General features: G+C 44.4%; 1 protein-coding gene and 1 long non-coding RNA gene across 31 annotated transcripts in view; one reads left to right on the forward strand and one right to left on the reverse strand.

Moving 5' to 3' along the window:
• Tenm4 (teneurin transmembrane protein 4) overlaps positions 1 to 17,402 on the reverse strand; it is a 2,854,999-nt gene that overhangs the window by 439,705 nt on the left and 2,397,892 nt on the right. For 8 of the 30 annotated variants that reach the window (XM_087211386.1, XM_087211382.1, XM_087211388.1 and 5 more), the window contains one exon: positions 3,076 to 3,172. The exons of 21 other annotated variants lie outside the window; for them this stretch is intronic. The gene's annotated coding sequence lies outside the window, so the exon portion shown is untranslated. Of the gene's footprint in view, positions 1 to 3,075; positions 3,173 to 11,106; positions 11,227 to 17,402 lie in introns of all 30 variants that reach the window. One more of the 30 variants, XM_087211384.1, reaches the window with a different exon arrangement.
• The window catches only part of LOC110346700 (uncharacterized), a 52,851-nt gene that overhangs the window by 25,248 nt on the left and 10,201 nt on the right, over positions 1 to 17,402 (forward strand). Inside the window, exons 2-3 of the long non-coding RNA XR_002390908.2 lie at positions 8,163 to 8,220; positions 8,319 to 8,551. This is a non-coding gene — a long non-coding RNA (uncharacterized LOC110346700). The remainder of the gene's footprint in view (positions 1 to 8,162; positions 8,221 to 8,318; positions 8,552 to 17,402) is intronic.

Here is a 17,402-nt window from a genome sequence, read left to right on the forward strand (position 1 = left end):
ATTTTCTTTCAATTTTATGTTAGCGAAGTCATCAATATCATAAGGTACAATATTCCACTGTGAATATGTGACACTTTGTTTATGCATTCCATTGCTGATGGCCATGCATTTTCATGCACATCTGGGTGTGTATCTTACAGGCAATACATCATGGCATGGAAGTGCTGCTATGCATATGCTCAGCTGGAGCTGATACTGCCAAACAGTTTTCCAAAGTCATCACACCAAATTCCATTTTACCCAGCAAGAGTATGTGAGTTTCAGTGGCTTCACATCTTTGCCAGTACTAGATAAAGTCTCTTTTTCATTGTAGCCTTTCTAATGGCTGTGTGTGGCATTTCACTGTGATTTTAATTTGGGAGTTCCTGAAGAGTAGTAATGTTTTTGTATGCTTATCAGCTATTTGGATATGAAATATCTGTTTGAGTCTTTTGCTCATTTTTCTATGAGGTTGTCTGTCTTTTCCTTGCTGATTTATGGGAATATATATATACGATCTTCTGATCTTCATCCACTCTATGGGTTACTGGGTTACTCTGTTTCACTTTAACACACGATGACCTTAAACTACCAAGTTAATTTCATGACCTGCTAATGAATGGATCATAACCCACACTTTGAAAGATACTGCAATGTACAATTGTGTAGTCTTGCCTAGGTCTGGATTCTCCTGAGAGAGGAATCTCTGGCCAGTGGCATCACAGAGGAGTCAGGCAGGATCAGCACCTTTGTACCTACAGTCAAAAGCTGGCCTCAAACACAGAACAGGATATCAGCTCTATTTAATACAAAAATTTGTTCCAGATCATAAATGACAACAGTTTTCAATTCTCTTGAGCCTAAGATTTGCCCATCCAACAGCCCAGATTAATGGAGGGGAGGTGGACAGATGACCCAGGGGTGGGACACTTCTGGAATGAGCCCCTTGGCAGACTACAAGGGTGTTTGCCCACAGAGTTCTCCATTTACCCAGGGACCAAGTTCCTCAGGGGAACAGTCTGGAGGAACCGAGATACCTTCAGGGTTGTTTTTATTCAGCAAGTCAAGACAACATTCCCTAAACTCTGAGGAAAGCCATTCAGCTTGGGAGAAGGGCTCACCTTTGGCCAGGGTGCTTTCTTAGTATTAAGGGATGACTCCCTACCACATCCTCCCAATTCCTCAGAGTAGTCTTCTCCAGTGACCCTAGGTAAATACTGTGCCAGTCTTGTCAAATAGGTGGATCAAGCTCACAGAATTAGTCAGATGACAGAGCTAGTCATAGAGCCAGGTAGACTGATGCGAGGGCCTCTGTTTTCATTCCTGTGTTATACTCCTTAGAGGGAGTCAGGCATTGTGTACAGTGACCACATCCAAAGGGCTGGAGATTTTTCCACACGCAGACACACAAGTGCTCACACACAGACACATACATTCACGCACACACACTGCTGTTTCATTCAGAAACCTGTAAACTGGACAGTACTGGTTCATTACACACTCAGCTTATCTGAGTTTTACATTTTGCTTGATTTCCAAAGTATTAAAACTGTCCATAATGCACGACTAAAGGCGTGCCAAGGTATGGGACATTCTGCAGTTTACAGATCTCATTCACATGTAATCTCTCATCTGATGCTCCAACCAGCCTTCTGAACACATATAAAAATATGTGATGATTCACAAGTCCCTCCAAGGCTGTGGGTCTAGGACTTAATTCCAGGAATGGCAGTCCTTGATGCCCAGGACTGGAGCTGTGGCAACAGCCAGTGGGTGGTAGAATTTGTGCAGCTATGTAGACATATGTGCAAAGTTTCCCTTGTAATTGTATATTTCCATAGCAACCAATCCCTCCTTGTCAGATTCTGAGAAATAGTGCTTTAACCTCATGCACTTTCTGAGGTTAGGCTTGTGTTTGTATGACAGTTTATGGGATGTGTACATTTCTCTCCTATCCATAATAAGCAGCTCATATCTTCTCTTTTCTCTGTTACTGATGTCACTATCACTTCTTGTCCTCTCTTCCAGTTAAAGTCAAGTAGTTTCATTACTACATATAATACACAGGGACTACCATCTACTGAACATTCCCTATGTAGCAGGTACTAGGTGTTCTCTGTATAGCCCCATACGAATGCTTTGCAATGTGAATTATCTGCCTTATTTCACAAGTGCAAAAATAGATGCTCAGATATGAGAAATTGCAGCATATGGCCACACACTGAGCAAGTGATAGGTCTGTCACTGGACCTAGGTCCCACTGACCCCCGAGTCCTGGCTCATTCTAGTGCCTGAGACAGTGAGAAACAAGAACTTCTTTACCCTGAGCCAGCAAAACCAGCCTTGTGGAGGTGAAAGGCATCTTACCGATAATCTCATCCTGCCTTCCTTGTTTTCTCTGAGTTCAGCATAACAAAGTGACTTTCCTGGGTGCAAACCAAGGACCGAGCTGGGACCAGAGCCCTAGAAGTCCTGCTCCTTGGGTTTTTCCTACTGGGGCAAAGTACAGTGGCAGTGCTCTGGCTATTATCCAGTCTGTCACATATTTTAATAAGACATTAACTAGATTGGAAAGAAGGTGAGCAGGGCAGGAGTTGCTCTTGAAACCAACTTATGAGAGGTTATTAGAAGAACAAAGAATAAGAAAAGATCTCAAGGAAGGACAGCCATTTTTAGGACTGCCTAGCAGAGAAAAAAGAGGCCTGGGAAGATGAGAGAAGAAATGGATTTCAAACCCACACAATGGGAAAGCTCTAAAAATCTTAAACTTTCCCACCAGTCTCTGGAGCTTTCCAAGCCTAGTCCAGGGATGTACAGGATACTGCTCTGGGTCTCTAGCATCCAGGAGAGAATGGTTCATGCCTCTAAGACCCTTTTATCTCTAAGATTCCACCAGCCTTTGAAATATACGAAAATCATTAGAGCAGTAATTCTGTACTCCTTGTTCATTTTCTTTGGAAAAAAACCCTTTATTATAAAATAAATGGAGATAAAGTCTACCTATTAGTGCATATTTAAGAGGTAGAGAAAAAAGCACCCATAATATTAACTTAAATCATGAATACTCTCTGAAGTGTAAAAAAAAAATCAACTCACTTTTCTTTAAATCTTCTTAAAAGGGTCTAAGAATAGTCCTTCAAATAATCCTTGAAGTATGCAATTTTAATTTGGACACATGGCAATTTCAGTCTACCTGTTGGAAGAGACAAGAGAGAAATCAGTCATTTTTGATGAGGATGCTGTTCTGACAAGCAGCAAAGGAGAGGCAGGCAGCTTGGGGGTGGGCTGAGCTGGGCTGGGAGGTGGGCAGTAGCAGCTGCAGCGTTAGCTCTGCCCCAGGCTGAAGGCTGGTTTTTGAACACTCAGAAGAAAGAGGCAATGAACGCAGCTAGCGGCACAGTGCCTAGCACATAGCAAATACACACTACAAACTTAGTGAAAAAGCAAGTAAAAGGATGGATGAATGGATGTGAGATTTCTCATCAACCTGTGATGTAAGGAATTACCTTGTCAGTTCATCTCTTTGATTCCTAGGAGGAATTGAATTTCTAGGCACTGAGCACATTATGGGAAATAGCAAACAGGCACATAATGTGGGGAAGTGAGCAAGGGCTTTGGGGTCAGCTATGTCTATGCTCCAACCTTGGCTCTGCTACTTAAATTGCACAGCTCTGTGCTGGTTGACTTATTTACATTTACTGACATTCTTAAATTGGACCCTTAGCCCATTCATTAATTTTCAGCCCTTCTCTTTTTATAATATAACCATGGAAAGTCATAAATTTCCCTCTAAGTGTCCTCTTGGCTGTATTCCATAACTTTTGATATTTAATATTTTTATCATTCATTAATAAGTATTTTATAATATCTATTATATTTTCTTTTTGACCCATGAGTCAGTTAGCAGTGTTTTTGTAAAGACATTACAATAGAAAATTAAAAAAAAAAAACCCTCATCTTCCTGTTACTGATTCTTAGCCTAATTACCTTGTGGTAGGAGAATGTGGTTTGTGGGATTTTGATTCCTTGAAATTTACTGAGACATATTTTATGGCTAAGAGGAAACCAACTTTTATGCATGTTCCATGTGTGCTTAGAGAGGACTGCATTCCCTGGTTGTTGTGTGTAATCTTGGGCTAGTTTATTTTCAAACCCCTTTGCATCTCCATTTCCTCATCTGGAAGGGGGAGTGAGCAATATGTATCAGTTCCCACCTGCCATTTAAAATAACACTCATTGACACAGAGGTCAGGGTGACAAAAACAGAGTGTACAAGAAGAGGTTGAGGCACACTATCTGTTACTTATAATTTTTTTTTTTTTTGGTACCAGAGATCGAACTCGGGACCTTGTACTTTTGAGGCAAGCAGAGGAACCACTGAGCTAAATCCCCGGCCCCTGTTACTTATAAAATATTAATAACATCCTACATTTATAAAGCATTAGGGAAGTTTCCAGATAGTGAGTATAATTGTCATTTGGTCTCAATAAATCTGTCTTAGAAGATGTGTGTAGTGTCACCTAGGCAGTGGGACAAGGACCCTTCCTGAGGAGAGATGTAGCAGTTAACCAGGTGGTGTGCTTGTTCACTGCACTCTCAATTCCAGAGCTCTGGGATTCTTCCTGACCCCTTCTTCCTCCAAGACTTGATCTTACTTAGGGAAGTCTTCTTACTGTCCTTTTGCTCCACCTGCAGTGCCTCCCTCATTTCCTACCTGCTTTATTACAAGACTACCATTTCCCTACCATTTAAAAAATAGAACTAGAGGAGGTAAATTCAGACAAAATCTTTTGGCAGGTATAATTCTTGAAAGGCACCAGGGTTAGGTGTTGGGTGGTAAGTACTCAAATATCAGTCTTGAAAGAAAGATGATGTTTCTGTTTACCAAATGGGGCACTGATTTAGAAAAGCAGAGAAAAACTGTGCTGAATTTCCATAATCTTCATCCATCAAATAGCCCTTCCCATGACCTTGTCCCTGATCCTAGCCCAAGTTCCTTTTCTCCTTCTCAGAGTTTTCTTGAAAGAGTTGTGGAAATCACCACCTCTTCCACTCCCACATTCTTCACAAGTCTCTGGGTTTAAGCCCTAGAATGTTCTCTTTAAGATCACAATGATGTCCAGATGTTACTTCTTAATCTGTGGTGGCCTGTCTGGGTTATTTGTCAGTAGTGACTCTCCTGTCTCAGCATCCACGTTGCCAGTCATTCCTGACCGTTCTCCCTTTCCTCCAAGGACTTTCTCTGGCTCGTCTATAAATTTTGTGGTTTGAACAGACATTTTCATAGCTTAATTAGACTTGTTTTAATAAAATAACCACAAACTATCATTTATTAAGTGCACACTAAGCTCATATCAATTACTGTGCTAAGCATAAATTTATCTCTCTTAATCTTCACAATACTGAGGTATGTATTATTATTATTATTATTTTCTTTTTTTGGTACTGGGGATCAAACTTGGGTCCTTGCGCTTGTGCAGCAGGTGGCAAAACCACTGAGCTAAATCCCCAGCCCTGAGGTAGGTATTATTAATAGTCCCATTTTACAGATGAGAAAATAGAAGCTTGGAAGTTATTTAATTGGCCCCAAAATTGCTTAGCTAGTATGTGGCAGAGCTGAGATTCAAACTGCAATCCACTGAGCTCATGTGCTCAGCCATCGCACTCCCTCCTGTGACCCTCCTTGACCTGGCCTCTGTGGTCACCGCTATCCCACAGTGCTGTGCTTCTCATGCTCCCATCATGCTTCTCTCTGAATGGAAGCCTTTATCTGGACTGTGTGGGGAGGAAACTTTTCTCATTGTTTAAATCTCAGCTCTAATGTCCCTCTTCCTATAAAGCCCTTCAGGTTCCTGTCACTGTTCTCATCTTCTTGCTGTGGAAGCTCTCTGAGAATCCTAAACCATCCAGTCATCTCCATCTGACCACACATCCATCAACCCACCCAAGAATTACATAAATATGGTGGACGGTTGTTTGTCCAGAAATCTAAATACTAGAAGCATCAAAACAAAGGAATTGTTCCAAAAGATTTTTTTATGCTTACCCTTTGAAAAAAATATGTCATACTATGGTCAAAATTGAAGAAAATTTGCTAGAAGGTATTAGTATTTGGGGAAGGGCTGTGCTTTTCTTGGCATCTGAGGATGTGTGATTAGTCAAGGACAATCATCATATGATCCAGCCAGGACAGTTTCCAAGGTTACTGAATCAGGTCTGTCCCTTTTCCCTTACCCAATCCCCACATTTTAAAATCCAATTTACACATGAAGACTGGCTCAAATATCTCTTTATCCTTGAAATACTCCACCCCTCCCTCCACCCAGCAAGCACAAAATGAGCTCAGGAGCCCCATCCCAAACCAAAATACTTCTGTTAGCTCCAATGGCTCTTGGTATTTCATGTTCATAGCTAAAGCTGCAGTTCATAAAGTACTTCAATATATTCACTTCAGGCTTTACCTCTCTTCTGGTCTCCTTGGGGGTAGAAGTTGCATCCAGTTCACCTTAAGTTTTTTTCTTAAACAAGCCCAGTTGCCTGGCGCACACTACCCTTGAATGGGGGAAATTATCCAAAAATCACTCACATGCAAGCACCACATAGTGTATTATACAAATAGTAGGTGCTTAAATAAATATAAAATCCTTCCATTCTCTCTCTGCTCTCTGGAAAGATAAAGAGAGAAAAGGGCAACAATATGTCTCCTAAACTTGAGAGGTTTCTGAAGGCCTGTGTTCCACAGCTCAAAGACATGTTGGTGTGGTGGCTGTTGACAGTTCCCAGGTTGAGCTAGGCACCAACAGCTCATGTTTGGACACATTCTAGTTACCAGAGTCAGTAAGTGAGCATTTAGAGGTTTGAAGATAGATAAGCCCTTCAAGATGAGCTACTGTAAACCATGTCTTTTCCAGAGGAGGATCAGGAGGGCACTGACTGCAGCCACAGGATGGGAGGAGCTGTGCAGATGCATTTTCCTGTCCCCTCCTAGACTTGCAGATGAAACCTCTAGGAAACTGAGTTCTTTCCGAATCACTAAAAATAAATGCCCAGAAACTTCATCTAGAGATATCATGCTGCAATTTACAGCGTCTAGAACTTCACATGGTATAATTAGCAAATGGATTACAATAATTTATTTTTTGTTTAAAAGCTCAAATGAACACGACCTTCCAGTAGAATGGGAAAATGAGAGGCTGGGAGCTGTCACATTCCTCTAGCCCATTCTGATGCCAAAATTTCAGTACTGCCTAGGTTCATCTACCAATATCTAGTGGGTATGCCACAGAGACGCGATTGCATCTTTGAGCTCTGAGTTCCCCAGGAAGTTGGACTTGTGGAATAAAGTCCATATTCATCCCTCCAGTGACTAGGAAGATGTCCAAAATCACTCTTCAAAGCTCAGGGAAGATCAAAGGTGTTCTCCATGAAAGAAAGAAGAGCCATTAGCCTTAAGTTGATATAGAAGATAGGTGAATATTGAGCAAAGCATACCAAAGCCTAAATCCATGAAAGGATTTTCCCCTACAAATATTGAACCTATTTTCAGGATGGCTATCACTTGCCTCCACACAGAGAAAAGTGTGCTGTGTTGAGCTGGCAATGTTAGAAGATGTTGCCAAGAGAGACAGATGTTACCATTGTCAAGCAGCTAAAAGAAAATCAGACTATGAGATCAGAGAGGTTCTGTGTTTGAATTTTGGCTTATTATTTTTGCCATGAATAACAATCCCTCCAAGTCCTTTTAAAACAAAGGTCGTCAATAAGAGTATGATGGCACATGCCTGTAGTCCCAGTACTCTAGGAGGCTGATATCAGGAGGATCATAAGCCCAAGCCCAGCCTGAGCAATTTATCAAGTTGGAAAGACCATGTCTCAAAATAAAAAATGTAAAGGGGCTGGGGATGTAGCTTAGTGCAAAGGCCCTGTGTTGAAATCCCCAGACCGAAAAAAAGAAAATGGCCCTAATGAATAACTACCTCCTAAGACTGTTAGAGAGACCGAAAGAAAAATGAATGAATATTCCTTTAATATTAGGAATCCTTCTTGAGTGGGTACATTTCCAAAGTAGTTCTCTCTGCTGAGAACTTTATCTGACCACAGCACTATAGACTATTGCAGTAGGGACTGGGGCAGAGGAGCAGGAAACTTGGGAAGTTGACTTCTTCAGTTTCTTTGCACTGCAGGGAGAAGCAGGTCTCCCAGTGGAGCAATCTGGAGCTAGAAAAGAGCGTTCAGATGTGAGTAAGTATCATGAGCAACTCACTTTCCTCTTCACTGACATTGTAGGTGGGATGAAGATGGAAAGGGAGGATGTGAGACCAAAGTAACATTTCTTCCAGGTGAACAGAGGGAACAGGTATTTTCTGGGCATCTGCTGCCTGACAGGCTGTGCTGGGCCCTTTTACCTGGGAGCTCCTCTCCAAACCACGCACGGTTCCCTCAGCCATACTGTACCATGGCTTCTGCTGTGTGCCAGTCCATGAAGCCTCTTCTCTCATCTGTGTCTCTAGCCAGCCCTAAGAAGCAAGACCAAGGCCCTCATCTTCACTCCTTCAACTGTTAGTGATCTTAGGTAAGTGGTTCATTTTGGGGAGAACTTCCAATGTTCTGGTCTGTTAAGCTGGGACAAGAGTCCCAGACTATCCTATCTCACCAGCTGGTTTTTACAACCCAAAATGGTGGGCCTGAAAAGCATTGGAAACTGTGCCAATTACTGAGGAATGATGCCCCCCCATTGCTCTTAAACATTAACTTTCTACTTTGTCCCCTGCTTTGCTGACCTTATAGCCCCTTCTATCTGGTCCCCTGCCCCAAACTCCAACCACTCCAGTCCTCTTTCAGGACATTCTGTCCAAGGAGCAAAGGCTGCCCTCTTCTGGGAGGCACTTCCTTCTTCTCCAGCTCTCAGCTTCATTTAGACTCCTCTAGGGTGAATCGTCCTTGGGCCTTTATACCAGGGAAACTTCCACTATCATCCATTCCTTGGGCCCTTGTAATGACACATTTATCCAAGTAGTTATTTAATAAATGCCTGTCTTCTGGCTTGAATGTGAGTCCTCTGGGGCAGAACTGCATTTGTCCTCTAGGAGCCAGGAACACAGGGAACACTCACTGGTACCAGTTTTGTTTGCTGTTCTAGAGCAGTGCATGGCAGGCACATTGTAGGTGTTCAAGAAGTACTTCTTGAATGAGTACGTTTCAGAACAGGTCAAATACTTCCTTTTCTGAAGCTGGTTGAGCTTAACCCTCCCTCCTATGGCCTTCCCAAGTATTCATGGTCCTTTCCCTGCACTTGGGGCCCTTCCTTGTATTACATACTACCATGGCATAACCATTTTCACAACCAGCAGCCCAGACAAAGGCCTGTAGAGGACATGAGAGGGGAATCCATGAAGGGCCCTGAGACTCTGGGCAAATGGAGGGAGAATAGGGGTTCCTCATGGTGTCTGCCAGGGGCTTGCTTGGGGTTTCACCTTACAGTCTGCTTCTGGGGGCAAAACTTCCAGCATTGAGTTCTCAGTTCATGGGATAAAAACACAATTCCTTTTTTTTTAATTTTACTTTTTGGTGTGAAATAAATGGTTAGACATTAAGATGTAAAATGCACTGTCACAGTCCACAGAACAACAGACAGGTTAATGTGAGTTCTTAAGAATGTCATTTCCTTGTATTAACCTCAGAGCCATGGTAACCCATCAACATCCATGCAGAGGGCTCTGGAAGTCTGACACTTCTCCTTTAACAGTATTTGATGCTTAAATAATGTATGATGCTTGTTTCCAAGGAAAGTGTGATAATTTACTTTTTTATTGCTTCTCAGCCTTTTGTCTAAGATCAAGTGATAGTTTCCATTTATTTTCCTTTTCTCTCTTACTTCCCTCTTTCCTTCTCTTCCTCCCTCCTTCCTTTTGTTTCTTTTCTCCCTCTTTTTCTTTTCTCCTTTTCTTCTTCTCATTTTTCCTCATTTCCTTCCTCATCTTACTCCAAGAATAACTTGGCCTTTGTTTAACCCTTAAAATCTGGGATACAAACATGCAGATGTGAGTCTGGGCCACATGTTGGGCTCTCTACTTGCCTCCTGAACTGGGTTCCCTGAGCCCCTTCTCCTTTCCATCTGTCCTTCCCCCACCCCCCAGGGCTCCCATCCAAGCTACACATTGGCTATCATAGAACCAATTTAGCAACAGTAATGCTTAAAGCAGAAACATAGTTTTTAAGCTCTTTCCTGCAAGAGGTGAGCTTCACTGAGCTGAAGCCAAGGGCCAGGTGGTCAGGGTACTGCACAGGCTCCAGAGGGCTGGGACCTGGATCTCCATCCATGGGGCTATGGCTCCACCTGACTGGCAGCCTGGGGAAGTAACTTTAGAGTCTGCATTGGCCTGCATGAGCCAGTACCCGAGCTCTGTCCATGGAGTGATCCTGGGTGTCGGAGGTGCTTGCCGGAATGGATAATCTGGTACTTGGCTCTGGCTATTAGGTATTGTGGATAATACGTGCCCCTTTGGGAGTCCTGGAGGGGCGATCTATGACTCCAGAGTCAGCAAAAATTGCTTTAGCTCCTGAAGTGGACAAGGTGCTCTTGGGCCCCTGGTGTTTGGTACATGCTGTTTCCTTTGTCTCTGTCACCTTCACCCTCCCCTGAGTAACTTCTTCTGATCCTTGCAGGCTTTCACCTTCTCCCACCAGCCTTCATCATCCTCTAGGCCATCTCCTGGGCCTCCCTAGGCCCTATGTCTCTCTGATGGCTCACTCTGGCCATTGTGCAGTGGCCAGCCATATTTCTGGTTCCCACTAGTGCTCCTGGGGACACCTGCCATGAGTCACTACATGAATTAATCTATGCATTAACTCCCTGCTTTGCTCCATAAAGAAAGTGCAAAGACCAAATATGGCCCCAAGGAGCTTAGAGTCTGATGGAGGGCTGAGATATGGGATCTGGTAGAGGACTTGGGCGGGAGGGGAGACCTTCTCTCTGGTGTCCTCCAGGACCAGGCATGACCTGTGGGGTCACTCAGTGGATATTTACCAAATAAATGAAATGGGTTGGTGGAAAGGATCCAAAGGTTCAATATAGACCAGGGATTTCATCTAGAGAAACTGATGCCAGAGAGAATAGGAGCCTCCTACCGGGTGGCAGTATGAGAACAGACTCCAGGACTCCTTAGCATTGACTGGGAATTCTCAGTGCCTTTCAGTGACACACAGCAAGGCAAGCTGCAGCTCCTCTCTGAGCCTCTGCTGCTTTACCTGTAAAATCAGAGGGTTAGGGAATATCACTGAGGGCTGTTACAGCTCAGGGATTCCACCAGACTGAGGTGACAGTGAAGGGTGGATCTGTGACCAGGTCACGTTCATGTGACAGCCTGTCTCGGTCTTATTCTGAAGCAAATTCAAGAGGCCTCTCTTACACAGCAACCCTCCATCCAAAGATTCCAGATATGCACGCTGCAGGTCTGGGCTTCATCACGGGGCCCCAGAGGGGCATCTTCTCCTGCAGGTTTCTAAACCTTTGGCCAGCCCCACCAATCTGTTCCAAAGCTTTGACTTCTTTTTCCTCCCTCTTTCGCTTTTTCATTTCTATGCCTTCATTTAACAAATGCTCACAAAATCCCTACAATGTACCCAGCTCTGTACTCTGTGTGCTACAGCTACAGTGGTTTAAATGACCCAAGATTTGCCTGCTGAACCTCAGCGGATGGAACTGCTGGTACTCAGCCACATAGTCTGCAGAGCCACAGATGTATGCAGCGTGCCGAGTCCTTCATCTCTCCACTTCTCTGCTCACACTGTCTGGAATGCCCTCTCTACCATCTCCAAGCTTTTATCCCCTCCCAAGGTCTCACCCATAAGCCACAGTCAAATGACTTCCTGGACCTACTAATCTTCCACACTTTCCCCTCTGGAGTTTTATGGTCCTGCTTTCTACCACAACCCCAGTGTGTTGTACTGTTGGTTTTCTCTTGGGCCCACTACTGGGAATGCAAGAGAACCTGGGGCAGTGTATTTGCACAACCGCATTTCAGCAGTGGGCAACCCAGCAAGTACTTGGGAGACCCTGGTTGAAATGGACTGAGATTTAAACTTCCTGACCCGCATGTTCTCACCTGTCCAGGGAAAAGAGCAGATGGTGCTCAACTCATGCCTTGTTCTACCAGCAAAGTCAACACTGTAGCTTCTCTCTGCTCTCAGAGTCCATTCCCAGCTCATGCAGGGCCTCAGTGATTTTGCTCCCTGCACCCTGGCTGTCTGCATCTGCATATTTAAATGTCCCGTCTAATCCCTGCTTATGCCTTTTTGCATATTTGCTTGCGTGTGCCCAAACCAAAGTAAGAAAATCTATCTTTGTAACATTTCCACAAATAAAATATACCTCTGTTATCAATCTTCTTTTGCAGATAAGGAGTCTAAAATTTAAAAAGAGTACTTAAATTGCCCAAGATAACATGGCTACACTGTTTCCAAGTACCTCATCTCTATGCTTTTTGTTACCTTTTGTCCTAGTGCCTCCATCTGTGACATGGGGGAATCAGTGGGGATCAGATACAGTACTTTTAATAGTTTTCCTAGTTCTGATGAGCTTTAACTGTACTCTCCAACTTCACCTGTCCTCCTGCCCTCCTAACATGGGCAGACCCTGCCCTTAGCCCAGCTACAGTAGGGTCCGGTCCCTTATTGCTGCCCAATTCCAGTCTTGCCACCAACTGAAGAGTAATTTAACTAATGGCTCACTTGTTCACTCATTTTCCTACTATTTCTTACTTCCTCATCTCTTAATTACACATTCACTCATTTATTTACCATTATTCACTCATTTATTCATTTCCCCAATTTCCACACATTCATTTACTCAGTCACACACTTATTCACTCATTTACTATTAGTTTCTTCATTTATTCACACACTCATTCACTTATTCATTCAATGATTTACTTTTTACTGATTTATTTTTTCATTTCCTCATCCATCAGCGCATTCATTCATTCACCCTCCTCACTCATTCTTTCTTCCTTTTCCTCCCTTCTTCATGTGCTCAGTTACTCCCTTCCCACTCTCCACTCTGTCTACTCTGCCCTCCTTCCCCCCTCTTCCCAAGTGCAGCCTCCCACCAGGAAGCAGAGCCTCCCTCACCGCTGGATCCATTAGCCCTCGCTCCCAGAGCAGGCTCTTCCATTTGAACATCCAGCGTGCTGAACTGTGCGGGCATGTCTCCTGGTGTTCTTTCCACTCAGAACAGATGTTCTTGTAATTACAGTTTTGACCTTTATCCCCTAATCCCAGAATATTCTTTCCACAAACACCTCCAGAACACAGGAAGACAACCACACAGCCCACGCAGGACCTGCGGGTCCCGATTCCAGGACAGAGCATGTTGCCGGAAGCCAGAAGACTTAGAAGACCTCTTGCCTCCAAAGCCTGGTGACCTGAGGCCCAGTGCTGAGCTGGCCATGGGGCAGCCTTAGGAAGGAACATCAGACCCTGTGGGGCAGGTTAGGAAACAGGAAGAGGAGTGGCCATTGTAGGATGACAGAAGCGTGATCAGTCTGGGCTTGGGTCATGCAGTGACAGGTGCCAAGGTCAGAGGAGAATGTGGAGGTTTGGGGCCAGTGAGGATTGCCAGCAATGCTATGTTAAAAGATCAAAATAATAATTTACCCAAATGCTAGGTAGTTTTCATCTATTATGCTAGTTCTCCCTCTCTCTACTCAACCTTTCCAGTTTTCATTTAGAAGTAGAATCTTCTAAGACTTAGCAGGTGTCATGACCTCTCAGACAGACACTAGATCTTCTGGATTCTCTTGCATGCGGGGGAACCAGCTAAGTGGGGGCCACTGTTGTGAGCAGAGAGTTCTGTGCACTTCATTGATGATGCCCTAGAAGGAAGCTAGGTGCTCTCTACTGCCAGCTAAAGTGTGGCTGTCTTTAGTGAGTCCCTCAGTCTTTGGGGTTAAGGACATATTCTGTTGCATAGCAGAATAAGGCAGTAGCAGCCCTAGACCCTGAAGAACCTTGGGAAGCAGAACTTCCTTGCCCTGCCAGCTGGGGTTTTATGTGCCATGCTTTGGCCACTACTATTTTGATCACTATTAAAGTAACAAGGCAGTCCTTACTAATGAAGGGTTTCCTGGTAGAGAAACTTACTTTAGAGACAAGCTCTTGGCTTCTCTGCTTCCTTTCCTTATTTCTGTCTTTCATGGCTGAACAATGTCCCTTTTCAAAACTCATGTCCACTGGGAACTTCAGAATGTGATCTTATTTGGAAGCATGGTCTTTGCAGATGTAACTGAAATAAGGATGCAGGTAAGATCATGCTAGAATTAAGATGGACCCTACATCCAGTGAGAGTGTCCTTTTATGCGGACATGCAGAAATACGGAGGCGATGCCATGTGAAGGGAGAAACAGAGATTGGAGTGCTGCACCTACAAGTCGAGGAACTCCAAGGATCATGGGCAGCCACCAAAAGGTGGCAGAGGCACGGAGGAACTCTGTCTCAGAGACTCCAGAAGGAACCATCCCCGCTGACACTTGGACTTTGGACTTTTAGTCTCTAGATGTGTGGAAGTTTAAATTTCTTCACCAAATTTGTAGAAATCTGTTGTGGTAGCACTAAGGAACTGACTGTCCCCGAGAAGAGTGGATAGGTTTTGGAGAAGGAACAGGACCCACTTTCCCTCTAGACAATCTATAGAAAGCAAACCTCCCCTCCTCCCCTCTCCTCAAAGTCATGGCCAAGGGTGACTAATTCAAGAAGGAAGTGTCAGGAAGCCCCTCTGGCTGCAGATCTAGAGCCACACTGAGGCTTTCCAATGTAATTAGAACCCTCAAGGCAGTCAAGATCATGGCCTCTGAAGCCAGACCACCCAGCCTTCAATCCTGTCCTGCCATTTACTAGTCATATGCTGGAAAGCAAATTCATTAAACTTTCAAAACTTTCAAAGTCTCAGTTTCTTCATCCATAAAACAGGGATCATAGTAGTGTCTTTTTAATAGAATTGTTCTGAGAACTAGTTCCTACTACAAAGTAGTTTGAACAGAATTTCATAAATATTAAGTGCTAAATAAGGGCTAATCCCTAACCTGTGGTGAGGATGCTATCTATTTGCTATTATTACTATTGTTTGTCTGACACCTTCTGCCTCAATTAATTTTGAATGTAGGCCAGGAAGACTGGTACTATTTTTTGGCTCTCATGGAACCCTCATGCTTACTTCATTTAACCATCATTAATTTTGCAGATGATTTTGCAGGTGAGGACACCAAACTCAGAAATGAATAGTGAGCCCATGGTCACCCTTGGGTCCTCCTCCATGTGCCCCAGCCACTCAGTTGTCCATCTGGGCTGGGTGTTGGGCACCAGGTGGCAGGCCCTAGAAGGTGCCCCTGGCTTCCAAGCAGTATACTGGAGCCCAGTGAGAACTCCTGGTGCCAGCTGCGAGGGTCTGCCACACATTGCACTGAGCCATGCATCATGGTGAGGTCTGCCCAGGCCCATGTGAGAATCCACAGCCCAGGTTCAGGCAGGGCCACTGGCTCTTCAGCTCTGATAGCTGGAGATGCAGTGTAGACAAAGCAGCTGCAAACATGTGCACAAATGTGGTCCCTCTGCCTGAGGCTCCTGGGCCTGTCTGTGGGTGAAAGCAGCATGTATTACTCAGAGAAGCAGTCTGCTTTCCCACCCCCAATGTGAGGACAGAATTCCCCTCGGCCCAACTGCACAGATGGGCTGTGAGGACAAGGCTGAGACAGAAAGAGTAGAGAGGGAAAGGGATGGGACATTTTTGAGCACACACTGCATGCCAGATTCTGGGCCAGGGACTGCCGTGTGCTCTGTGTTTCATCCTGTCAACAGTCCTATGCTACAAATCCATTTTAACAGATGGAAAAACTGAGGCTTAAAGAGCACAGATCACTTGTTCAGGATACATAGCCAGAAAACATCAGAGACACCTAGGTCTACCCACTGTTTTGTTTGACACCACAGAGGCAATGGACTTACTTTTTATACTGTGAATAGGGAGGGTCTTAGGGTCCCTACCAGACCCAAAGGGACCTGAGCCCGAGCAGGTTCTGCCACACATCTCAGCCACTAGTCTCCCCCAGCAGCGATGGTGTGCAGGAGCACTGAATGAACTCGACACCCAGGGAGGACTCTTGCTTTTATTATCTCACCAAGGAAGTCCTAGAGCAGGGAGATGAGACCCTTTCCTCTTCTGGGTCCTATCAGCTCCATTGCTGGGAATGCCAAGGGCACAGAGCATGCTCTGCTTTTTTTTCTGGTACCAAGTATTGAACTCAGGACCTTGCACTTGCCAGGCAGGCACAATGCTGCTGAGTTACATCCCCAGCCCAATGCTCTGCTTTTTAAGAGGCCTTCCTTGGCCACTGTAGCCATCACCTCCAGATGCCTACTCTGTGACAGGCCCTGCGGGGGCATCAGAGATGAGTCACATAGCTGCTGCCCTGGAGAGCTTTCTGTGCAAGTGGGGAGTACAGGCCTGCAAGCATAAGAATGAGGATGATAATGAGGATGGTGATGATGACAGTTAGTGCTTGCTGAGTGCTTACCTTTGGCTCTTCTAATGGATCGAAGTTTATTGTCTTATTTATTATCATATTCTTCATAAAATCTTATCTTTTTTATTTGATTCATGAGGAAGCTGAAGCATGGGGAGATCAGAGTTATTAATAAGTAGTAGAAGTAGGAGTTGCACTGTCATCTAGCTTGGTATCATAAAGCTGGTACTGATTAATTCACGAAGAACAGTCAAAGAGGTCAGTTACACCTTCAGAGAGGAGTGAATAGTAGAGCAGGATTTTAAAGAATGAATGGAAGTTTTCCAGGCAGAAAACAGGTAAGAGCATGTCTTAGTTACTTGTCTTGTTGCTGAGACAGAATACCCAACACCCAAAGTTAAAGGAAGAAAGGTTTATTTAGATCAGTTTGTAGAGGATTCAGTTCATAATTGGCTGGCTCCAAGGCAGGGTGGTGTGGCAGAGCAGCATCACAGAGGAGAAACAGCTCAAGGCAGGCAAAAGGCAGAAGTCAGCAAAGCAACCGACAAGTGACAAGCACAGCATCTTTCTACCCCTTTTATATTCTATCTAGGCTATGTGGCTTAGGAAGAGTGCCCAAACAATCAGTGAACTAATTTAGTAATCACACACCCTCACTTCCAGCTTCACACACTCTGGATCCAGCCACTTCTGAAAAAGCACCCTCCCATGATCTCGTGAGGCTTTGGGGGCCATCTACTCATAAACTGTAACATAGTGGGTCAGGAAGTTCCAGACAGAATGAAAATGAGAACTGCATAATCAATGGGTGAGAGGCAAAACTTGTTTGCAGAGGGAATTCTGGGTCAGTACGTATGGTGGGAACAAAAGGTCAGGGAGGAGGTGGGAGTATGATTTCAGAAACGAGGC

This window comes from Heterocephalus glaber, unplaced genomic scaffold, assembly GCF_053883595.1.
Source record: "Heterocephalus glaber isolate CG9 unplaced genomic scaffold, H.glaber_assembly_v1.0 deba00001428, whole genome shotgun sequence".
Classification (NCBI taxonomy): Eukaryota; Metazoa; Chordata; class Mammalia; order Rodentia; family Bathyergidae; genus Heterocephalus; species Heterocephalus glaber.